Here is a 27,451-nt window from a genome sequence, read left to right on the forward strand (position 1 = left end):
TCAAGGGTACAGAATTAGGCAACATCTTTTAGTAATAAAGCCTTTTTATTTAGTACTTCCGTGTAAAGCATGCCTTCATCTACTAAACCATTAAAGTTAAAAAAGGGGAGATGAAAACAAAATAAGTAAAAGGCAGATGAGGGAGAGGCAATGGGGAGGGTTTACTAGAAGAAGAAAGATGGAAATTAAATAATGTATTATATCTCTACACAGTATGTGTATACAGAAAGTTGATAAATAGACACATTGCATTAGTTTCCCTTAAATATTTATAGTACTGTTGTCTGAGCAGTCTTGTCATAAATATTTGTTAGGTAATCACATATTCATGAATATAACCAGTAGTTCTCACATATAGGCATTAATTGGTTGTGTAGGGGCCATTTCATCTTATTTATGTGTACTTTAAAACTGCTGCCGAAGCAGAATACTTAGTATTTAGGAAATGGTGGTACATTATTTGTGTTTATCATGAAAAAAAATCTACTGCCAATCATTAGCGGACTGGAATTCCACTGTGGCGACCCCTAACCTGGAAAAGCCGAAAGACACAATCAATTTGAAGCTTATCATTTTTGTTTTTCTCACCTTCTGACACAGTGTAGCCTACAACAGAAGACATCTGCTGAAATTTAGAAAGCTCACTATTGGTGCAATATCCTTTTTACACTGGTAGCTTTTTCTGATCCTTACAGAGCCCCACCTTGGTGCTTGCCTTGCAGACATGCAGCACTGTGGTGGGTTGACGCTCTGGTCTGCCACAAATGTTAATGAGGTATTCTGGGGGAGTGGTATATGGAAATTAGCCATGTGCTCTTCCCTGGAAATGCCTGCAGTGAGTGGTTTACTCAGCTGAGCTATTCACAGAGTCACTTGGCTGCATATAATTTTACTGCTAGCCATGGTAACTAACCCGGGCATGTTCACCATTTACTTTCAATGGGTAAGATCACATTAAAGGTAAATCCTGAGGAGTTTATCAGAGATATGGTGTTGGAAGTTGTGTCTGTGTGATTATGTATTTGTGGCTGTATGTGTGAGTGTATGAAGTATGAGTAGTGTCAGGTGTGCGTCTGTCTGTTTGTATCTGTGTGGGGGTATGTGTAAGGAGTGGGTTTGTTTGACTGACTGACTGAGTGAGTGAGTGAGTGAGTGAGTGAGTGAGTGAGTGAGTGAGTGAGTGAGTGAGTGTGTGTGTGTGAGTGTGTGTGTGTGTGTGTGTGTGTGTGTGTGTGTGTGTGTGTGTGTGTGTGTGTGTGTGTGTGTGTGTGTGTGTGTGTGTGTGTGTGTGTGTGTGTCACAAATGCATTGTTTGAATTCTACATAGATTCAAAATTGCTACTGGTATGTTACAATGGCACAGGCTCTGGGCTATTTCCCTCAAAGTCAGATAAGACTACTGTCCCTGAAATAGAATATGTTTGCTCAGTAACATTCATAGAGCTGTAACTTTTTCTTGCTAAACTTCTACCTGTGATAATAAACCGGGGGGGGGGCAAGGTAGAAAGCTATACATTCTATAACCCCTCCCCCCAAAAATCAGATGTTAAGAAGTAAAGAAGTACTAAGGTGATATCTTCAATATGCCCCCTTTCCTTACTAGCTACATTTGAGAGGAAAACTGAGAATATGTTTCTTTTGGAATAAAGTATAAAATATATTGATGCTATTATTTGAAAAAAGTTTAATTATACATATAGGTAATCTCAACCCCCACCCCCTGACAAGGGTCTGCTGATTGTCCTTCAGTACTTCTTCTGAGTTAGTGTGGTTTCTCAGCTGACTTTAAATAATTTAACCTAAATGTGTACCGTGGGTTGATCCTACAAAACTACTGTTTCTACTTTGGTAGAAAAATATTTTACAAATTCTCCTTGATGCCCAATGCTTCCCTCCACCCTGTTCCAAGTTTGATAATTGTGCCATTATTGTACTTTTACAGGAATCCCTGGGGTCTAGTGGTTCCCCTCATCATGTTCATGTTTGTGGTTGAACATAGCCTTTTGGCCATGTTTGCTACTGCAATGTGGTGATCTACACAGGTTAGCACTTTCCTGACTCAGCCATATAGATGGCTTCCTGGGGGTGGTTACAGGAAGAGAGCATATGGCTAGCTAGCATATGACCCCCCCCCCCCCCAGAAGTGCCTCATTAGCATTCCACATGGCTGCGGAGCCCGCCATTCATGGTGCTGCACATTTTTGTGTTTAAGGACCATGCAGCACCATATAAGGGTGCTTTGTGAATACAAACATACTGTGATGTTTACATGGCTGTGTACACATTGTGGTAGGTTTATGAATGTGGCTCCATATCTTTTCTGGCCATTATTTACTCCATTACTATTAATAGACAATATATTTAATGACATTACCATGTGAATGGTTTAAAAAAAATTACCTTTACACTCAACGTATAATTGTGCATCATCTACTGCTACTTTATGAAGTTCAAGGACATATATCAAACTTGATTGATATGGAAAACAGATAAGAAAAAAAAGATAACACAGAAAATGTTGTAAACGTTTACTACCACCACACTGTGATCTACTTTTCCCTTAGCTTAATTAGAAACTAAGCTAAGCTTTCAAACCATTTCAATAACTCTACAACAATGTCTTTGCAAACCTATTACAAGAAAATCAAGATCATATAAAGTTTTGTTAATGAATAAACTGTTGAAAGAGCTCAGTACTAACATAAGTTATAGTACTGTAAATGACAGCATGTAAACATAACAATCTAATGGCATATTTATGATTATATAACTCTCTCAAGGGTACAGAACTAGGCAACATCTTTTAGTAATAAAGCCTTTTTATTTAGTACTTCCGTGTAAACCATGCATTCACCTACTAAACCATTAAAGTTAAAAAAGGGGAGATGAAAACAAAATAAATAAAAGGCAGATGAGGGAGAGGCAATGGGGAGGGTTTACTAGAAGAAGAAAGATGGAAATTAAATAATGTATTATATCTCTACACAGTATGTGTATACAGAAAGTTGATAAATAGACACATTGCATTAGTTTCCCTTAAATATTTATAGTACTGTTGCCTGAGCAGTCTTGTCATAAATATTTGTTAGGTAATCACATATTCATGAATATAACCAGTAGTTCTCACATATAGGCATTAATTGGTTGTGTAGGGGCCATTTCATCTTATTTATGTGTACTTTAAAACTGCTGCTGAAGCAGAATACTTAGTATTTAGGAAATGGTGGTACATTATTTGTGTTTATCATGAAAAAAAATCTACTGCCAATCATTAGCGGACCGGAGTTCCACTGTGGCGACCCCTAACTGGGAAAAGCAGAAAGACACAATCAATTTGAAGCTTATCATTTTTGTTTTTCTCACCTTCTGACACAGTATAGCCTACAACAGAAGACATCTGCTGAAATTTAGAAAGCTCACTATTGGTGCAATGTCCTTTTTGCACTGGTAGCTTTTTCTGATTCTTAGAGAGCTCCACCTTGCCTTGCAGACATGCAGCACTGTGGTGGGTTGACGCTCTGGTCTGCCACAAATGTTAATGAGGTATTCTGGGGGAGTGGTATATGGAAATTAGCCATGTGCTCTTCCCTGGAAATGCCTGCAGTGAGTGGTTTACTCAGCTGAGCTATTCACAGAGTCACTTGGCTGCATATAATTTTACTGCTAGCCATGGTAACTAACCCGGGCATGTTCACCATTTACTTTCAATGGGTAAGATCACATTAAAGGTAAATCCTGAGGAGTTTATCAGAGATGTGGTGTTGGAAGTTGTGTCTGTGTGATTATGCATTTGTGGCTGTATGTGTGAGTGTATGAAGAAGTATGAGTAGTGTCAGGTGTGCGTCTGTCTGTTTGTGTGGGGGTAAGTGTAGGGAGTGGGTTTGTTTGACTGACTGAGTGAGAGTGTGTGTGTGTGTGTGTGTGTGTGTGTGTGTGTGTGTGTGTGTGTGTGTGTGTGTGTGTGTGTGAGAGAGTGTGTGTGTGTGTGTGTGTGTGTGTGTGTGTGTGTGTGTGTGTGTGTGTGTGTGTGTGTGTATGCAAGGGTGGGAGGTATCCGTGTCTCACAACTCACCCTAGACTAATAAGCAGTGGATATCATATGGGGGCATTATAAGCACCATGGAAAAATGTTAAATATTATAGACATAACCTAAAAGGTTTGTAAAACAACAGGTTTTGCAGTGTAAAAGCTGTATGGGATGAACACTAGACACTGTGGATACTGTTTAATGTTACCATAATCCACTTAAAAAGTTAACAGAACTCAGGTTTTGCATTGCTATTTATGGACACAGAAAAGTATGAAATTCTAATGGATAGCATTATTGTCTGACTGTAATGGTTCATTACATATGGGAGCCATGTTCAAGACATCCAAGCTAAGGTGGGAACATTAGATGAATCAAGAGAGCCTTTTTAAATATTACTTTACCTGCTTAAAATGTTAGTAGAGCAGCAGGTCTTGCATTTGGATGCATACAAAAAAAAAATGAAACTCTAATGTCCGTCTGTATTGATTGACTATAATCATCTATAATATATGAGGGGCAGTGACAAATCTGGAAATGTTCTGTAAACCCAGGGACAGATAAGGGGTATGGTTGAAGTAACAAGGAAAGACTGTGATTTTGGATGCAGACCTTTAAGGAGAACAACAATGATCATACAGAATATTATATCCATAAGGTAGCAGCAGGTCTTCTAAGAACTAAGCCAACATGGGAATGGAGAAAGGAGATTCTGCTGATAGGGATGAATGCAATTAGGGATACAGGCAATAGGCAAGGGGGGGGGCAGGAATATATTGGAGAAAACTGGCAAAGGAATCAAGGTATTGGGAGTAAATAACTAGAGAGGGAAGGGTAAAGGTAGTAGAATGGGAAGACACCAAGAACTTATTTGGACTGCAGGTTAGAGATTGCCTTCCATATCAAGGACTGATATCAGAGTATAGGCAAACAGAAAGAAATAGGGGGGTCCTTAATGAAAGACCAGAACTGGTAGAGTTCTTAGTAGAATCTAGAACACAAGTTACCTTTAAGCAAGGAATAATTAGTAAAGCATATAAAATATTGCATGAATCATGATAACTATAAGAATCAATCAGAGAAGATTAGGAAGTATTGGGAAGAGAGACCGGATAAGCAATTCACAAAGAAACAATGGAAGGATATATGTATGTCTCCCAAATATGTAACAAAATCTAGAAGATTTGGGATCTTTGCCTGGAAGTATTTACATAGATATTTGTATACCCCAAGCAGACTCCAAATAATTTTTCCTCAGGTAGACAGCAAATGTTGGACATATGATGGGGAAGAAAGCGGTAACTGGGAACATATTTTCTGGGAGTGTAATGAGTTGGGCGATTTTAAAATTTCCCTGCAGACTGCTGTGTTGGAGATGCTGGGTGAGCAAATTGGAGTAACTAGGGAAATAATTTTTTGAGCTATGACACAGAATTGGAATTGCCTAGACATATAAGGCCTTCCTGAGTCTAATTATGATGGCTGCCAAAAAAAGTAATTACTAGAAAATAGAAATCAAAGTCTAAACCAACTCTACTAGAAGTAGAGAAGATATTAACAGAACTAAAACAACTGGAATTGGGATCTTTAGTAAAGGGTAGGAGCAAATCACATAGGAAAAAATGGGAATGTGGGATCAATGCATGCAGAGGATGAACGAGGCTTAAAAGAAGGCAGGATTTGTATGAGCTATGTAATGGTTGACTGACAATGACTGGATATATTAAAAGTGATGTATAATGTTTGCAGCCACAGTTGTGTCTGCACGGTTTGTAATGTACAATGTTTGCAACTGAGATTGTGTCGTTATGGTTTATTTTCATTTATATAAATGTAGATTTGCCTATGTCATACATGATAATTTATTAAAGATGTTTCTTGTTTAAAAAAAAAAAAAAAGAGGTATGGTGGTATGTGTGTGTGTGTGTGTGTGTGTGTGTGTGTGTGTGTGTGTGTGTGTGTGTGTGTGTGATTAGATATGTGCATGTATGAGGAGGAATGAAGAGGGGGTGCCTGTACTAACATGGTATATGAGTGGCCGATGGTGAAAGCACAAAGGTAGCAGAAACAAATCTGTTAGCACTTGTAATAATCAGTGAACAATTCACAGACATACTCATTAGCTGATGATGAGGTCTTTCCTCACAGCAGCTAATGTGTTTTTGAATTGCTGGTTTCTGCGATTATACTAACAGGTCCCCTTTGCCACAACCTTACCAGTTATGCCCAGGCATGCTTCTGAATTCTGCCCATTCTCTTCACATTTGTTGTATTTTAATGCTCATGCTGTCAGGCACAGTTTTGTGAAGAGTTTTTTCTCCTCAGAATGTGCTATTTGCAATAGCATTCTAAATAATATCCTAACTGATTTTTAAAGATAATTTATTAAACTTCAACTTTGAAGAACTGTTATTTTTAAGTCAGAAACACATCAGAACAAATGTTTGCTTTATATATTGACTAATCAATTATGCATGAAAATACACTCTAATGTGGCTGTGCACGCTAAAAGTTTATATACATCCATCTTAATCTGTCACTTGTTCTCTTTAATATGAATATTATATTATTTGATTATATTTAAAATGTTGTTGTTAATTAACTTACAAACCATTTTCGACATATTACTATATTGCATGTTAATATATTAAGATGTCTTATTTTAGTATCTAAGGCAGTGCTTTGGCAGGCAAATAGTCTGTTTTTAACAGAAATATTTTAAACTTCATTGCTTACCTGTCAAAAATATTTTGTTTAATAACTAATTCACTAGATTTCAAACATATATTTGAAAGTCCACACTCTCTGTTGTTTCTTTATTTTATAGTCCAACAGTTTGTTATGTTTGTCTCTTCTTCCTATCTTAAGTGCTGGAATGTTGGTGCTTCTTTTTTCAGTACTTTTCTATTAACGGGACAACAGGCAAACCCTGTCAAACAGTGTCCGTCGTACTTTGTCGATCCACACAAATTTTTTGTGTGATATTTTCAGTCCAGTTTTTCATGTGGTGACACACTAAAATATTTCAGAATGATTTGTTTGAAATATCAACTACCTGATAACACAACGTACAGCAACACAGCAAAATAATTAACTGGGTCATTGAAGATTTGAGAATACTGTAGGGGGCCAAGGAGAGCTACCACAAGGCCAGGGGTGCCCACGCAGAAGGCAATACTCATTTAAATAGCCTTGGTGATGGTGATGATTTGCAATCTACAGCAGTGATGCAGAAACAGGTTGAGTCTTGTGTGTTGAAAGGGTCACGTTATTTTTCCCACTTTCTCCATGGATAATGGTAGGATACTGCCGATAGAGAAGAAGAACCCGACCCTTCAGGATGTCTGACCCCAGCTACTGCACAGCATTGCCTAGCCACAAGACACACTTTGTTACGGTCGCCTTGCTTCAACGATGTAAAAGGCAAAACAAGTTAACAGTAAAGGCACTTCAGTGCAGTCTGATTGCTTTGTTATTAAGAGAAAGGCGCTGGTCAGGAACTGTAAATGAAACCTGGTAATATAAATTACTTGTAATCCAAAAATTATGAATATCCTTTCTGACCTTTCAGTGAAAGTTTTATTGGCGGCTCATGAAGATGTTGTACCGCACTGAATTCCAAGCCCGTCCAATATGATTCCACGCTTCCCGACCACACACACACACACACACACACACACACACACACACACACACACACACACACACATGCACACTATTATTTTTTGGAAAATATGACAGTCATTTATCTGAAAACTCACAAAATTTAGGGGCTATTTATGCAAATATTGACAATGAATGATGACTGTCATTATGACAAAACCGTTAACGAGGTCAAAAAGGCTTCTTTGATGCCATTACAATTCTCCTTATCAGATGTTCTCTGATAAACTTACCTTCTGATCTAATTTATGATGTTGTACAAAACCAGCTTTCTCTTCTAGCATATTAAACATTTTAATACCTGATGCCATGAGAATTTTTACATTTGCTGGAAAAAATGAGTTGAGCCGTTACATTATTTTTTTCTTCTGAAAGTTTTCACCAGAGGCCAAGCGGTATTCCTTTTTTTCTGTTGCTTTCACTGAATAGTCATTATCAAATCTCAGAAAGTTTGTACCAAGTTTTATGGGAGTACTGCTACACAGAGGTCTCAAAATAATAGAAATTTGTTAATAATAGATCACAGCCTTTTGTTTCTTTTATTTGTAGAGACTGGCCTTGTAGTTAGTTCAGACCTTTCAATGCCACAAGACAAGCTTTCAGTCAGTTTTAGTGTTTTGGCAATCCATGTCATCAAAAAGTTTACAGTATTATTTTCTTTGAGATTTTCTGTTATACCAAATATTCTATTGTTATTTCATCCGTCTCGCTTTCTCTGTCAGTTTTCTAATCAGACTGTCTTCTCCATCATCCATGTATTTTGTTTTAGTACAAATTCTGTTGGATATTTTTCCTTAACTGCTCCATCCAGTTCATTTACTCCATTATCTGTCATGCAGATATATTATAGTACTATATCGTTTATTTTGTTTTATATAATTTTGCTATAAATTGTATATTTTGTTCTAAAATAATTATGTTCTTATTGTTAGGTCTTGCATTGATGTAAGCTAAGTGGCAGCTGGTGACTTCATATCAAAGGGGGGCTGCAGGAGACAGCTGAATGGGTGGGGTCAATGGGAAGGGGTGCAGCCAACTAGAAAGGGGAGGAGCTATGCTCAAAACCACAAAAACTAAATATACTGCCCTGGGTGCCAAACTGTCATTATGAGAGTCCAATCAAGACAAAATGAAGTGTAGAAGAATAAAAATATTTCAATGCATTGGCTGCATGACAGCTTAATATCTAGATGGAAACAAAAAGGTTGTGAGGCACGAAAAATAAATTACTTTTTTTAAAATACATTAATGGAATGCCAGTCAAAATCAAGTATAAGAAAAACAAGCAACACTCAACTCAAACCACTTCTTGCACTGCAGTTCTAATTATAATTTATATTCATCTTTATTAAAGTACCAAGTAACATGCTGAAAGTAGAAATCTCTGATGCCCCCATTTGTAAAAATGTTCCTTATCCAAAAAAAGACCTGCTGCCTGACATCTACTTGTTTCATGGGGAAAAAATGATCAAAGTAAAAAATGAAAAGCAAACAAGAAATAAGCTCAAGATATATTGCTTAAAAGGATTACTGTACAGGTTATGGACCACACTAAAAGGATTACTGTACAGGTTATGGACCACACAATTGGCATTCTGTTTACGGGTAAAGCCTGCAGAGATGACTGGACGTCTCCAAGTGTAATGAGACTCTTAAAATAATGTAATCCTGTCCTTTATTACAAATACTGGCATATGCATTTCAATACCCAAGGCTTATACATTATCTAGTTAAGTATTCTCTACATGGCAACAGAAAGGCTTTCAATGTTGGCAATTCTTTAACAGTATGCTTATTAAAGCTTACTTGCATCTTGCAATCTCAGCCAATCTTACCTAATGATCATTAAAGTATTGCTACTTAAACACAGAGCAACAGGCACTTTGAGTAATAAGCATAAATCAACAGTACAAAAAATGACAGAAACCAGACCATTCTGTAAAAATCAAGGACAGATGAAAAGCCACTCTAGTACTTGTTTCTACCTTGGATGGGGGGATACTCTGCACATTTACACTGCGTAACTACTCCTTGCCTTGCTTCAACACATCCAGAGTCACTACATGGGGGAGTGGGGTGCAACAAGTATGTCACAGTTTGAAATGTCTCTGGCTGACTTGTGATGGCCCTGACACATTTGTCATACCTCTCAACCTCAGAGCAAGAAATCTGGACAAAGCCATACAAAGAAATGGGACAAAGGCCCAAAAATAAGGACAATTTTTAAAATATTGCTCTTATAAACTTAGAAAGATAATAGAGGTCTTGCATTAGTATGAATTTTCTGAATGGTATGAAATCTGAAACTCAAATGTCTGTCATTATTTCCTAACTTCAGTCTTTAATGATTTGTCACTAATTTGCCAAAAAAACCACAATTTTATGAAAAATGGACCAAAATGTGATGTAAAAATATAAAATAGCAACACAATACAGCTGGGAACCTGTCAAAGAAGGGATACTTTAATATTAGTAGTGCTAACTTGAGCAGCTGACAAAATAAAATAATCTACATGCGTTTCTGAAATAAAAGTAATCTAACTGATTATTACAGTTATTTCTTAATTATAAACCCTCCATGTTTTCTTCCAAAATTGCTATTTTGCGGTGGGATCATTAGGGGAAGAGCAACATTTTGAGACAAAATCAGGGACAGTTGAGAGGTTTGGCTATGCCTAATTCTATAAAGCAATTTATTTGCATGTATCTCTCAACCTGTTAATGCAATAAATCTGGACAAGGCCAAATATATTGGGGGAACATATAAACAGTACTAAAAATTGCTCTTCTATAAACTGAGACAGTTGATAGAACAGGTCTTACTTTAGCATGCATTTTTCTGAAGGTTATGAAGTCTGAAACTCAGTGTGTCATTATTTAGTGACTTAATTCCTATATGATTTGCCTGAAAAACACAAATTTTATGAGGAAGAAACCAAAAATAAGAAGCAAAAAATCTATTCATTCTTTGAAAATCTGGACAGTTGGGAGGTATGGTTCAGCTGGGGCTGCCTAAGTTTGCCGCCCTTCCCCCTCACAAAACCATGGTCGAATGGAGCCTCCCCTGCAGCCATTCCAATGATCCATTACTTGGCTATTTCACTCCATTTACGATAAACACTAACGTGCATACTGATTTACTTCTATGATGATTTGAACTTCATTTGAAAGTTTTATTTTGCATTTTACAGCACAAACACTAAGACATCTGCCAAACAAACTTGGCATTAAAACTTCTCTGCCATTGAAACTCACATTCATTGAAACAACATAGAAACCCACATTCAAAGAAAATACATTTTACCCGTGACAGATAAAGATTAATTCTGGGCTGTTTTGAAATCATAGGCCCCTTGCATATGAAACATACATGTGCTCTTTGATACACCTTCCTATTGCTTTGAACATTTTTCCAGTAAACAATGAAACAAAACACATGCACCAATGACAAAACTGCCCAATTCAGAACATTTCCATCATAAAAGTCTACTCAAACTTCTACAGTCCACTATTATCACTAAATATGCACAATTCTAAAGTCCACCATTATCAGTAAATATGCACAATCTCTGAAGTAGTAAAAAAGTAATCTAAATAATTCCACATTAAATAAATCTGTAATGAAGAGGTTGCTGCTAGCAATCACCTTTATATTTCATGGTTTCATCGAAAAATAAAGTGTCTGATGGCCCTGAGGAATAAATTGCCTAAATTACATTAAAAATAAGCTAGTAATATTGCAATAGGAAATGGATGGCAAACTGATAACAGGCTCATAGTTAGTTTCTTAACTTTCAGTACGGCAGCATTCACCCATTATGGGAGTAGAACCAACAACCTTCTGCATCAAAAGCAAGTACACAACCTGTTGTGCTATTAGCAATGCGAGCTGACTTAGCATAAGCAGCACTAAACTTCTCTTCCCCTGCAGCTCTCAGCTCCTTGTAAAATCTACTCAATACTCAACTGCATCTCAACTTCGCAGCACAAGAAATCTGGAAAAAGCCAAATTTATTGGGGTGGGTCAAAAGGCCAAGAACCAGGGACACATTAAACATTGCTTGTATAATCTTTGAAAGCTGCTAGAATAAAATGCTGTGTTACCACCATACATTTTACTGCCAAGGTCCCTGTGCAAAAGAGTCAGAACAACATACCACTATGCCAAATCACCTGCTTTGTGAAAGAAAAATGCTGTGTTACCACCATACATTTTACTGCCAAGGTCCCTGTGCAAAACAGTCAGAGCAACATACCACTATGCCAAATCAGCTGCTTTGTGAAAGAGAGGAAGACTGAAACTTAAATGGCTATCATTTAATGAATTCAGTTCTCACCATAGCTGTCAACCTCTTAGCACAAAACACCTGGACAAACCCAGTAATGAGGGAATACAGCCCTCAAACATATTCAGTGAATCCAGTTCTTGCCATAGCTGTCAACCTTAGCACAAAAAACCTGGACAAAGCCAATAACAGGGTAATACAGTCCCAAAAATAAGGACAAATTTCAAATAGTCATCTTATAAACTTAGAAAATTGCTATAATAAAAGGTTGTGTTACTATATATTTATTGCTAGAATAAAAAGTTGTTTTACTATGCATTTTCTGAAGAATATGAAGTCTGAAATTCAAATGCCTGTCAATTTTACTTCTGACGGAACAAAAACAATTTTCAGCAAAGGCCCAGGGAGAAATACTGTAGACACATGTCTTTGTAAAATGGCAGGACACCAGAGCAAATCCACACAAACACAGGGATAAGATGCAGACTCCACACAGAAGGCACCCCAGCCAAGAATCAAACCAGAAAACCTATAGCTGTGAGGCAACAATACTGCCACTGCACCATCAAATACATAAGGACTTAAACATTCAGAAACCTGAAGTCTGAAATTCAAATGCCTGTCAATTTTATTTAACATTTGTTAATCAGGACAGTCTGACTTGGAACAAAAAAACAATTTTCAGCAGAGGCCCAGGAAGAAATAATGCAGACATGTCTTTGTAACATGGGAGGACACAAAAGCAAACCCACACAAACACAGGGAGAAGATACAGACCCCACAAAGACAGCACCCCAGCCAAGAATCAAACCTGAGAACCTGCAGCTATGAGGCAACAATGCTACCACTGCACCATCAAATATCAAGCATTGCAACATTTACAAACCACAGATATTATGAGGAACAGATCAGATCAAATATGAGGCAAAAATCTGCAATTTTTTTACAAACGGTGGTGGGTAGGGAATTCACCTCTTTAACACCTGCATACAAGGTACAGGATTCAAGCCTGAGGTATTCCCTACCACACCACCATGAGTCTAACCACCAGTATATTGCACCTGGGGCACGCACACACACACACACACACACACACACACACACACACACACACACACACACACACCTACCTGTAGCATAAATCCAGTACAAAAACCCGCCCGCACACGTCGCAAGATCTTCCCCCGACGAGACTGCAGCAAACTCCAATCCACACCAGACTCTGCCTGACGAGACTGCAGCAAATTCCAGACTGCTGATGTTGCAGTCTGACCCTGACGCGTTTTCCAGGACAGTCTATGCAGTTTAAAACTGCATAGACGTCTGGGAGCTCCATTCTTCATGTTTCCCATGCTGTTGAGACAATCTGCGCATGCTCCAGAATGTCTCAGCAGCAGTCCGGACTAGTGCGAATGCGCGAAAGTCCGCGATTTTTTTATTTTATTTTTTTCTTTTTATTTCTTTATTTTTCTTTATTTTAAGTTGAGGGGGCTGCAGTCCGGCAGTCCAATAACACGGGCCGCCCCTGTTAAGCATCAGTTGCACATTTTTTCTTAGCAGATTTTCCATGTGACAGTTTACTCAAACTTATTGTGTTAAACAGTTTTATTAGTTTCTTCAAAAAACTTAATGAAATGCTGCTTCTTTTATTTTTTTTCCATAAAAATCTGTTTTAGTCCGGATACAATATTCTATTACTTCCTGGACTTATTTAGTTCACTTTCATGTGGTTTTACTTACATTTTCGTATCGGTATAAACAATTTCCTGAAGACCTTCTTCAAAGTGCTGTTACTCTGTTACCATCTTTTTTGTGCCTCTCAGCTAGCTTACATTTCAACTTAATGAAAAGGAAATCAATATGGTTGACGCTTTAGCTAGCTGAAACAACTTTAAGATGGAGTAGTTCTGGTGGTGAAGTAACTTTAAGATGCACGTTTGCAGGGACCTTTGTTTCCTACATCCCCTTACTTAAATAAGCTAAATGAATAGAGAAAACAAAACAGATGTGGAGAAACTGCAGGTGTGCAGATAGAAACCAATCAAACAATGATTTTGTGTGTAAATCCCTAATTACTGAGTTGAACACCAACAGCCAAGCAGTAGTCACTGAGTTCAAACTGCATCCAAATTTAGCTGACTAGTAGTAGTAGGACAATGTTTCAAGTCAGTACATGTTCTATACAAATGACAAACTTTCATTCTTCTGTCATGTCACCATGGAAATACATCAAGTGATAATAATGATATATATTCAATTTGTGGGACAGCCAAGGTGGTGCAGCGGTAGTATTGTTGCTTCACACCAAGAGGTTCTCCCATTCGATTCTCGGATGGAGCGCCTTCTGTGTGGAGTCTGCATGTCCTCTCCGCGGTCGAATGGCATTCGAAAGACATGCGTGAATGGGTGCCTTCGCTGGGTGTCGGGCTGGCCCCTCGGCACCGTAAAAATCAACTGCCAATCATTAGCAGACCGGTGTTCCACTGTGGTGACCCCTAACCGGGAAAAGCCGAAAGAAGAACAACAACATCCAGATAGTTGCTTTATTCAAAAACCTTCAGTGCAAAACTTTATGGCATTTTTTGGTGTTGAACTGCAGAGGCAACTTTCAAAACCATGAGTATGCTATGAGGAATGGAAGTGAAATGATGATGTTACATTATAGTAAAACATTCAATGAAACTCATTTTTTATAAGGAGTAAGCTCCTCCTCCATCTTCAGTAAAATATTTTGACTTCAAAGACACATAGTCCTAGAGAAATAAATATTTTTTTACTCTAGTGTCTGCCAATCAACTAGCTTCCCTGGATTGAGCTTTGACCATTCATTCCTTCATACTCACCCAGGCAGCCATGAGGAAATTTTGCGTCCGTGCCAGGATCCTAGCAATGTGGGCACTAACCTTACTCTGTGAGGTATGAGTGGCCCAAATCACCACTGACAATGATTTCCCAGAGGTGAGTGTATATTCATGTACAAACCCGATGAGAGATATCAGTGAAGAGCCTTGGGTGTTGAATGCCTACTCTTGGTCTGTTTCTTACTATGCTATCCCTCCATAGAGGGAGTGAGTTATTGCATCACTCCGGTCCACTCTCAGAGGCTGGAGGAGTAAGAGATGCTGACAGTATGATAGAAGTAGGAAGACAGAGACAGTGTGACCATCCTGTGGGCTCAGAGGTGAGAACATGAGCTCAAACTACTCCCCCTTGTCCACCTAGCCTGATAACATCATCAGCATGTAGGGGGAGGCATTTAGAGCACACAAAAGCACTACAGGCTATACTATGATGATCTCTGCCTGCCTCATGCCACTTGCCTTGGTATTTCTCACACCTTTGGAACCTGTGTACGGGGTAGAGGGGATCCATGCTCAGACACATTCCCAGAGATCCTCCTGATGTGCCTCACACCAGAGAAGGCCAGAGGAAGGACTTCTGGAGACTGAGGCCGTATGGACAAGTAGGGCCTAAAGTCAACAGCAAAAAAAATACACCAAAGAAATTATCCGTATATAATCATGAGCATGTTTTTAGGGGTGTGCGTGTGTGTGTGTGTGTGTGTGTGTGTGTGTGTGTGTGTGTGTGTGTGTGTGTGTGTGTGTGTGTGTGTGTGTGTGTATGCTTATAGCAATGAGTAGAATTCAAAACAGATGCTCAGGCTGTATATCTGAACCTTAAATAGCAGTAATTTGAAACTGGTAGTAATGTAGTAATTTTCTTTGAATTTATGCACATCTTGTGTTAATATATTATAAATCCATTGTTTTCATACAGTTACTACATAATCCATTTCTAACCTACTTACTTATTAACCATTTTCATCACTAAATATAAAATGTACAGCTAGTTGATTGCAAAGGTAGTATATTAATTACTACCTTAGCTAGATAACAGCTAAGACCTGTGTGACACCTGTGCCCTGGCCCAGCAATCAAGGAGCCTCAATCCTCACCACTAACACCAGAGAGGGCATCTCATATATGAGGAAAGGATAACAAATACACACAGTAAAGTGCAATTTCCCTTAAGAGCACACAGAGATCACAGTCCGTCTGGGACTGGTCGCTCCCTTGCTCTCCAGGTCCCCAATAAGACTCTCCAATGGCACAGCTATAGGGTCCAGATCTCAGCCTAGCTGGGCAAGCTAAAATCTCCAGCACCCTCTCTGTCCAACCAGTGCTTCGTGTCCCTGCCCAAGTAGCTGACACACACACACTTTGAGATAAGAGTTTATACAACCACACAGACACTTCTGGAGAAGGCTGTCACAGGTTCTCCAGCTGTGCCCCTTTTACCCAGACTATATGGTCCCCTTTTACCCAGACTATATGGTAATACCACTTGCCACCACCCAGTTAATATTTATCAGCTACCCAAAGGCCCTTAAAAGGGTGTCCAATTATTACTGTGCAATATTATTATCCAATTGGTAGCATGACTAATCAGTGAAAGCTTATTTGGAGTGACTTGGACAGTAAACTCTATAAATATGCAATGTACTCTAGAGCTTAAATTATCTCTACACAAACCAGCCAAAGTTACAAGGTTTTAAAATATTTAATAATACATAATTAAAACCACAAGACAATACTTTCTACTATACAGTGCTAGTCAAAAGTTCAGAGATCACACAGAAAAAAAATAAAATAATTCAGTAGTACAGTTCTGACATAACAGAAAAAACACTTAGTCTAATCTTTCTAGCTTCTAGCTATCCTTAAAGAAAACACAAGTCTAAGATAACTTACATAAGACAAGAGGCAGAGTGCTGAGTTGGATAGTCAAGACAAAAATGCTCATTAATCTCTGGTTCTCACTGTTTAAATTGCAACTGCAGTTCTGATAAAACATTACATCATTTCACACTTTCCTGCTGTTCTCAGGCTGACAGAAACTGCATTTACATTATTTTACACTTAGAGCAATAAAGGACATTCCACATGTAAATTCTGGTCATTAACGTTAGCCTTAAAACAATAGGCAGGAAGCCTTCATCTAGCGCAGCCGGAGCCGAATTGTAAACATCAAAGGCAGTGATGAAATAATTTTAATTTCAAAGGACCAACAAGAAATGCTTGACTTAGCTTTCTTTACAGCAGAAGGCAATGTCGCTACATTGTTTTAAGTTCAACATTTCACAGCATATTCTTTCATTTAAGAAGCAAGCCTGCATTTCAACATTTCACAGTATTTACATATGATAAAATTATGTACCAAATTCTGTTTGACTAGGCCGGCAGCCTTCATCCATCTCTACCAGTCTCCACACCCCCCCCCCCCAGAGAACTCAAGCTATTTTTCCAAGTGACCCTTGAGAAATGCCGCTTGAGAAGGTTAGGTCTATCTGAGTATATCTTTCCCCATTCCCTGTCTTGAGAGCCCATCTGCATTGGCATTGCTACTTCCACTGTGGTGCTGCACTGACATATATGCTTGCAACCCCAGGCTCCATCTTAGCAACTTGGCATTTGGCTAACTGGCTCTCTTTAACCATGTTAGAGGGTTGTGATCTGTCATAACAGTGAATTTTCTTCCATACAGATAAGGCTGAAGTTTCTGCAGTGCCCACACTATGAATAGACATTCCTTTTCTACAGCTGCATAGCATTCCTTCCTGGGGTGGAGCCTAGAACTGAGATAAACCACTGGGTGCTCTTCCCCCTCGGAAGAAATCCTGCTAAGTACATCCCCACCCCATGGTTCGAAACATCTACCTGCACAACAAATTCTTTGCTGTAATCTTGACTGGCTAACACAGGGGTCCTCCCAAAGCTTCTTTAAGCTTCTGAAATGCTTGCTCACATACTGGGGTCCACACTACCTTACCTGGCCTGTTCTTCTTTGTCAGGTCTATGAGAGGAGCAGCTATGGTACTGTAACTGGTGATGAACTTTCTGTAGTACCCTGCTGTCCATAAAATGCCCTCACTTGCTTTTTAGTAACAGGTGCAGGCCATGTCTGAATAGCTTCCACTTTGGCAGGTTCTAGCCTTATCTTAAAACTCCCCACTCTGTGTCCTAGGTAGGAAACCTACGCCATACCCACCTGACATTTGCTCAGCTTGATGGTCAACCCTGCCCTCTGTAGTCTGCCCAGCACCTCCCTGACATGCTGGAGGTGCTCTGGCCAGGAATGGCTGTAGATAGCAATATCATCTAGGTAAGCAAGGTCAAATCTGCCTGCTCCTGCTAGGATATGATCTACCAGGCTCTGGAAAGTCGCTGGGGCATTCTTCATCCCAAAGGACATCTTTGTGAACTCATACAAGCCAAAAGGATTCACAAAGGCTGACTTCTCTCTAGTACTGGGAGTCAAGGGCACCTACCAGTAACCCTTGGTAAGATCAATAGTTGTAAGATACTTAGCCCCACCCAGCTGCTCTAGGGCCTCATCTGTCCTAGGCATGGGGTAAGCATCCATCTCAGTGTGCCTATTTAATTTCCTGTAGTCCACACAGAACCTGGTGCTGCCATCCTTCTTTGGCACCAGCACCACTGAGGAGGCCCATTGACTGTTGAATTCTTGAATCAACCCTAGTTCCAACATCTCCTGTACCTCCTCCCTCAGGGTCTTTCTGACTCTCTCAGGCACCCTATAAGGGGCCTGCCTAATAGGCCTTTGGGGTCCTGTATCCACCTGGTGCTGCACCAGGTGGGTGCACCCTGGTTTCTCAGTGAACATGTCCCCAAATTCCTGTAACACTGCTTGGATTTCTCGAACCTGGGTAGGAGATAGCTGCTGGGACATTGCTACCCCTTACACTGAGGTGTCAGCCCGAGCCTCACTGAGGAGATCAGTCCCCAGATCTCCTTCAGACTCCTCCTGCAATCCACTGCAAATGCTCAGCACAAGGGCCTCCCTATCATGGTAAGGTTTCATCATGTTAACATGGTACAATTTGTGCCCCTGCCGTCTGCCTAGCAGTTCCGCCATGTAGTTAAAATCACTCATCTTTCTTACCACCATGTAGGGTCCCTCCCAAGCTGCTTGCAGCTTGTTGTGTCTGACAGGAATGAGAACCATTACCTGCTGCCCCACAGCATACTCTCTAACTCGAGCATTCCTGTCATACCACACCTTTTTCTGTTGTTGGGCTTCTGCCAGGTTCTCCTGGACCAAGCCCATGAGTTCCCTGAGCCTTCTCCTGAGGTTTAGGATGTTCATAAGTTCATAGGTTCATAGGTAGGTACTAGGCTATCAGCCCTGGGGCCTATAGAAGCCCAGCCAAAAAGGTACCCTGGCTTTTGCCACCCAAGAAAATTATTTTCCTGTGCCACTGTTGAGCAGAGCCACAGAGGTGATCCCCAGGGTGAATTTCCTATTTCTCATCCAATCATCAAGATTTTTCTTGAAGAGTGCTTCAAGTGTGTATGCCACAACAGACTCCTTGCGAGAATCGCACTCACCTTCCCACTCATCTCGAATTAAATTTAGAGGTCCCTCACCCTATGCCCATACAGCAACTCAAAGGGTGAAAAACCTGTGGATTCCTGGGGAACTTCTCTGTAAGCAAACAGGTGGGGCAAACATTTGTCCCACTCCCTCTTAAACTGATCTGCAAATGCCCATTAGCATGGACTTGATTGTAGAGTTTAACCTCTCAACAAGACCATTAGTCTGGGGATGGTAGGGAGTGGTCTTCATGTACTTCACCCCACATGACTTTCACAGACAAGCCAGCAGGTCTGACATGAAATTGGATCCTCTGTCAGTCAGTATTTTTTTGGGGAAATCTACCCTGCTGAAAATCTCTAACAAAGCATTTGCCACCTTCTCTGCCTCAATGGAGGACTAAGCCACTGCATCAGGGTATCGTGTAGCATAATCCACTACCACTAGGATATACTTTTTCCCTGTGGATCTTGGGGTACTCAGAAGACCCACAATATCCATAGCTACCCTCTGAAATGGCTCCTCAATCACAGGCAAAGGCATCAAAGGAGCTCTCACCTTGTCTCCTGCCTTGCCTACCTTTTGGCACTGCTCACAGATCCTGCAGTACCCTGTTACATCTCTAAAAATTCCAGGCCAAAAGAAGTTCTGCATAATATGCCCCTTTGTACGTTTTATGCCCATATGGCCTGCAGAAGGAATATCATGGGCTATGGCTAGAAGTGCCAGATGGTAGGCTCTAGGCACTACCAACTGCTGTGCTCTCTCACCTTCTAGCCCTCCCTCAGGGGTCCATGCTCTGTATATTTATTTATTTATTTATTATTATTTTACATTTGTTTACCGGGAAAGTCCAAATGGAGACAGGTCCATTTTCAGTGGAGGCCCAGGGAGAAAAGATAACCCTTTAGTAACCCTTTGTCCCAGTATACAGATTTTCCCTTTTCTTGAAAATCAGGTGCCTCCCTAGCTACCTACCTCAGGCCTTGCAATGTAGGATCTGAGAGCTGAGCCTGTCTCAAGTCTCTTCTTGTAACCCTTCCCAGCTCCCCTTCCACAGGAAGTCTGGCATCCTCTGACAGTGGTGCCTCACTGTCAGCCTAGGTACTACTATTCACCTCTACATTTGCAGTCACTCTGTCCAAGCGACCATCAGTACCCACAAGCAGCTGTGGCTCACCTTCAGTTTCACTGCTACAGAGTAGCTCCCTCCCTGAAGTAACCACCTCACCAGTCCTGGCTGCAAGTATGCAGTCTGTCTGGGTCTCCCTCAAGCTACCAGACCCACATACTTGTCTCCTAGCCTGACCACGTGTAACTGCATAAGCACATGGTACTGCCTCATCCAAATCCTTCCCTCTCAGGACATCCACAGGATGGTAGTTTAGTACCCCTTTTGTCTCATGATAACCTACTATTGACATTTTGTCTTTCCCACTTACTGACACCCTCACCTTTGGTTGCCCACCTAGCCTCTGTGGACACCTGTATGCCACATGGCCCCACTGGTTGCATTCAAAACATTTAACCCTAGCTCCTGGACGTGTATCTGGACTAGTGGCTTGCCTTGCTACTGGCAGATTCTGTTGCAGTCTGTGCTGCCCACCATGGGTTCCTTTAGACCCATGAGCAGTGCTGGGGGCCCCCTTCCTGTGCAGTGCTGCCCTGCTTGCCAGGTATAGGTCTCCCTTCTTCCCCAACTCATCTGAAGTAGCACATTGTCTATCAGCTAACCAGATCCTCATGTCCTCAGGTAAAGTGCTAAGGGCTTGTTCCCTCAACAAAAGGTCTGCCAGCCCTTCAAACATGGTGACCTGACATTCACTCACCCACCTATGGAAATAAGTGCTCAGTTCAGCAACATATTCACACACACTTTCATCTGCCTTGCATCTATGCTCACAAAACTTTTTCCTATACGTTTCAGGTGTTAGCTTAAACAGTTCTAAAAGGCATTTCTTTACAGCAGTATAATCAAAACAGTCAGCATCAGGCATTTTTGATACAATACTTACAGCTTTACCATGGAGTAAGGGGGTCAGGAACTGTACCCAGAGCCTTTGATCAACTTCATACTGTTTGCATACCCTCTCAAACATATGAATGAAACTATCAAAATTATCCCACTCTTTAAACTGCAGAAGAAATTTACTGACCTTTTGTGCTTCTGGGGTCCAGTTACTCCCTTCCCTATTATCTCCATGACACTGGTGAAGAGTCAGCATCTCCTTCTCATGCTGCCTCTGCTTTTCTTTTTCCTCAGCTTGCAGACGTAACAGTTTCTTATTCTCCTCAGCCTGCAAAAGTCACAGCCTCACAGTTGCTTCTAATTCCACATGCCTGGCCTCCAACTCAAGTCTCTTTAGCTCCAGCTGGATTTTTAAGTTCACTGCAGAAAGGTTGAGCTGTCCATTCTCCGAGGGAATTATATCTCCACTGCCAGTCTGATTGTCCTCCTGGTTGCTGTTTTCTGATGCAGCTGTAACCAATGCTGCAATCAGGTCTGCCTTAGTCAGGTTTCCATGCACCAGTCCCCTAGCCTGGCACATCTCAGCCAGCTGGCTCCTTGTCAGCTTTCCATACTCCTCTGCTGACATGCTGCCTGCTTACCCTGACTAACTAAGCTAACAAAAGAAATAAAACAATTGTGATCTGAACTCTGAGTATTCACTGCATGGCTGTTTTAGAGTACAAAACACCTTCAAAGCTCACTGTACAAAAGCTACAGGATTCACTCTACCCACACCACTACAATCCAGTTAGTATTTGCCAACTAATTAATATGTGATGTGGATATCCCACCACTGCCACCAATTAATATGTGACACCCGTGCCCTTGCCCAGCAATCTAGGACCCTCAATCCTCAACAGTAACACCAGAAAGGGCGTCTCATATATGGGGAAAGAATAACAAATACACACAGTAAAGTGCAATTTCCCTTAAGAGCACACAGAGATCACAGTCAGTCCAGGGCTGGTTGCTCCCTTGCTCTCCAGGTCCCCAATAAGACTCCCCACTGGCACAGCTATATGGATCAGATCTCAGCCTAGCTGGGCAAACTAAAATCTCCAGCAGTCTCTCTGTCAAACCAGTGCTTCTTGTCCCTGCCCAAGTAGCTGACACACACACACTTTGAGATAAGAGTTTATACAACCACACCGACACTTCTGGAGAAGGCTGGCACAGGTTCTCCAGCTGTGCCCCTTTTACCCAGACTATACGGTAATACCACTTGGCACCACCCAGTTAATATTTATCAGCTACCCAAAGGCCTTTAAAAGGGTGACCAATTATTACTGTGCAATATTATTATTATCCAGTTGGTAGTATGACTAATCAGTCAAAGCTTATTTGGAGTGACTTGGACAGTGAACTATAAATATGCAATGTACTCTAGAGCTTAAATTATCTCTACACAAACCAGCCACAGTTAAAAGGCTTTAAAATATTTAATAATAAGTAATTAAAACCACAACACAATACTTTCTACTATACAGTGCTTGCCAAAAGTTAAGAGATCACACAGAAATACTTAAAATAATTCAGTAGTACAGTTCTGACATAACAGAAAAACACTTAGTCTAATCTTTCTAGCTATCCCTAAAAGAAAACACAAGTTTAAGATAACTTACATAAGACAACAGGCAGAGTGCTGAGTTGGATAGTCAAGACAAAAATGCTCAATAAGCTCTGGTTCTCACTGTTTAAATTGAAACTGCAGTTCTGATAAAACATTACATTCTTTTACACTTAGAGCAATAAAGGACATTCCATATGTAAATTCTGGTCATTAACTTTAGACTTATAACAATAGGCAGGAAACCTTCATCTAGCCCGGCCAGACCCAAATTGTAAACATCAAAGGCAGTGATGAAATAATTTTAATTTCAAAGGACCAACAAGAAATGATTGACTTAGCTTTCTTTACAGCAGAGGGCAATGGTGCTACATTGTTTTAAGTTCAACATTACATAATATATTCTTTAATTTAAGAAGCAAGCCTGCATTTCAACATTTCACAGTATTTATAAATGATAGAATTATGTACAAAATTCTATTTGACCAGGCTGGCAGCCTTCACCCATCTCTACCAGTCTTTACAACCTGTATCCAAGTGCACTGTGACCATAGGGTGAGGGTGGGAGCACCCCCCACATTATTACAGCTGTAAGACCATGGCAATTACCTAGGATCACTCCAAAACACCATGGTGGCAGCATCTTTCTTAACGAGATTTAAACACAGTCCACACCAACACAGATTTAAATACAGTCCACACTTACGCGGAATTTTTAATATAGCTGTTCCATTGCACAAGTATTTCAGGTTTTAAGGAAAGTTATTCTGCCAGTGTGTGTGTGTGTGTGTGTGTGTGTGTGTGTGTGTGTGTGTGTGTGTGTGTGTGTGTGTGTGTGTGTGTGTGTGTGTGTGTGTGAAATGCCCCAGTTGGGTATAACTGGTGGTTAGTATTATTTGGGCTCAAACCCTGTACCTTAGGTACACGAAACAAGAGCCTGAATTCTCTACCCATACCACCACTTGTGATTCAAGGCGTTGAGTCCATAGCTCTTAACTGTCTAGATTTTCACTTAATATTTGGTCTGCTACTCTTAAAATTTGTGTTTTTCTGGCAAATCAGTGATAACAGAATTCACTAAATAATGACAGCCCTTTAAGTTTCAGTCTTTCTGTCTTTCAGGAAACACATGGTAACACGAAACACTTCATTTTAGAAACTTTCTAAGATTATACAAGCAATGTTTAAAATGTGTCCCTGGTTTTGGGCCTTTGCCCCCCCCCCCCAATAAATGTTGGCTTGTTCCAGATTTCTTGTGCTGCAAAGTTGAGAGATTTAGTTGAGTGTCAAGTGGATTTTACAAGGAGCTGAGAACTTTAGGGGAAGAGAAGTTTAGTGCTGCTTATGCCAAGTCTATTTGCATTGTTAGTAGCACAACAGGTAGTATACTTGCATTTTATGCAGAAGGTTATGGGTTCTACTCCCACAGTATACAGCTGGATCACTGATACTATACTGTGTTGTACTTTAAAGGAGTGGATGTTGCAGTCCTGTAAATGTCCTCCTTTGGAGGAGTTACCTAGTAGCTTTGAACCTATCAGTTTGCCATCCATTCCAATATTACTAGCTTATCGTTTTTTAATGTAACATAGGCGATTTATTCTTCAAGGGCAACGGGCACTTTATTTGTAGATGAAATAATGAAATATAACATTGCTTGCTAGCAGAAATCTCTTCATTAGTTACAGATCCCTTTAATGTGGAATTATTTTGATGACTTTTACTTCTGCAGAGAGTTTGCATATTTACTAATATTGGTGGATTGTAATAACAGAAGTTTGAGTGAATTTTATGGTTGAAATTTTCTGAAATGGGTAGTTTTGTCATTAGTTCACACATTTTGTTTTATTGCTTACTAGAAGACTGTTCAAAACTACAAATTTAAAACACATTCCAACAAGCGGTGCTGTATTATACAAGGAATATAATTTAATACAATCAGGAAGGTGAATCAAAGAACACATACATGTATGCATGGCCTTAAAAATGTTTAAGGAGCCTATGGTTTGGCAACAGCCCAGAGGTAAGCTTAGTCCTCCACTGGCCAGATGCAAAATGAATGTGAGTTTTCATGCCGTTTCAATGAATGTGAGTTTCAAGGGCAGAGAAATTTACTGCTCATGCTAAGTCTGTTCTCATTGTGAGACTGTATTGTTTGTTTAGTAAATGTCTCAGTGTTTGTGCTATTTTATTTTAATTTATGTAATCATTGTAGAAGTAAATAAGAAAGCAGTATGCATGCTGACAGGTTAACAGTGTTTATGGTAACTGAGGAGAAATAGCCAAGTAATGGAACACTGAAGTGGCTAGAGAGGGGGCTGCTGCTGGAGCGGTAGGGGGTTGCTGCAGGAGGGGCTGCTCTTGGGGGGCCCAATCTATTCCCCTTCCAAGGGTCACATTTAACCATGATCCAGCTCTGGTATTTTGCACTGTTATAAGAAAGTCTTTCTATATTGCACAGCTTCTAAACAAATTGATTGTGACAAGATTTAGAAATGTTATGGTCCCTCTTTACAAAGCCCTCATTAGGTCAATCACTTTGTATAATGTCCACTTTGGCATGTATCTGTCCAGGACTCCAGACCTATGCAACAATTGGAATACCCACAGAAATACCTTACTAAAAGGGTAGAAGTCCTAAACAATAGGTCTTTCATGGACCACCTCAAAGATTTATCACTATGCTCAGTATCCTACAGAGTGCTTAGAGGTGATCTGAGTCTGGCATACAAGGCATCCTCCGACCTAATACTGATGGACTTACTGAACATCAACTAGTCAAACGGCATCAGAAATAGTCAGTCCAGGTAACTAAACCGAATGCTGTGGAGAGATGGATATATATCTCAGTGGCTGCCACTTTTCCAGAACAGACTATCCATTCAAGTAAAACAAAGCTCATCCCTATCCATATTCAAATGCAACTTGGATCTAAGGATGGGTAATAGAAAATGTACTCAAGGATTGCCCCTCGTGCCACTAAAGGATAGAGGCAGTTCTTAAATGCTGCATCCCTTACATGGTCCCCTCAAACTATCTATGGTATGATCACAGTTACTCTCACTAGGGCTAATATACAATTATCAGCCAAGAAATAGGTAAGACCTACCAGGAAATGTTAACTCAACACAAAAAGAGAAATTGTCTAAGCCTAAAATGTCCTCCAAGTGAACCTACATTGTGGTAGTAAATATTTTTAAAAAATTGCCTTTTTTAGATCACTAAGTGCCCCTCTCACCCCCCCCCCCAGATTTCAACAGCTTCCAGCACATTTGACCATATCTATGCTGCAATTATACATTGAGTAGTTTTGTATATTATAAAAAAATAGTAACCAAGCCAACATACTACTAATATAACTGAAAGGAACAACGACTGTGCAAGTACAACCACAGCCAATTTATTTGTCAAAGATTAAGCATTTTTGTCTCGCTTATAACAAAGACTTCTTCAGAATCAAAATTAAAATCTCCTAATAACATTTAAATACACCTACCTACTAAAACACATGATCAGTCTGACCCAATCAAATTACTACAACAATCCCAGCACTCAGTAAAAAACAAAAGCACAAGATGATCAGATATCATTTATAAAAAACAAAAAATATGAATAATCGAAAAAATATATATGTATAATCTTATTCTTAAACAACTTTAACATAGGTATATATTCAAACTCTATAGGAATGCAGTTTTAAATGCTAGATACTGATAAACATTCATTTAATCTTGGGAGTGAAAGGGCGTTTAATTTAATTTGCCACTTCAATTCCTTTGCCTGTAGGAGGTCTTCCTGTGGTCCTCCCCTTACAATTTTATATACGACCTCCAAGACATAAAAACGAACGATACTGGGAAACTGTGTGGTATGCTTAAATAATGTTTGTATTCCTTATGTCTAAAGACTGTACATAAATACAGTCCCTAAGCCATCTTTTAGTTTTGCCAATATAAAATCCATCACATGATTGACATATAGTCCCATAAATAACATAAAGTTACAATTTAAATGACATGCAGACTTAATGTTAAACCTATTAATTATCACTGTATCTTTCTCTAAGATATATTTACATTGTGGACAAAAGCCACATTTAAAGGTACCACTTTTCTTATTTGTTGTGAAAACAGAATCATGCTCAACTGTATCAAAAAGTTGATTCAAAGATTTTGCTTTCCTATAAACTACTACAGGAGCTTCACCAAGTACATCAGCGCAGGAAAAAATGCTCCTGTTTTTTTTTCAAAATATGTATAATTTTCTCAGTATTTTATTATTTATTTTACATTTGTTAACCGGGAGAGTCCGACTGGATACATGTCCATTTTCAGCGGAGGCCCGGGGAGAAAAGCTCCAGGTACATAACAGACATATGAACATTGTTAATGCAAAAAAGGAAGATAGTTGAGTTCTAAATACAATATAAAGATACATCACATCTTGGGAAAAAAATAACAGCAGCATATAAAAAAAAACATAGGTCAGTTACAAAGGCAAG

The sequence above is a fragment of the Protopterus annectens genome, chromosome 7.part1, assembly GCF_019279795.1.
Source record: "Protopterus annectens isolate FY-2018-M chromosome 7.part1, PAN1.0, whole genome shotgun sequence".
Taxonomy (NCBI): domain Eukaryota; kingdom Metazoa; phylum Chordata; order Ceratodontiformes; family Protopteridae; genus Protopterus; species Protopterus annectens.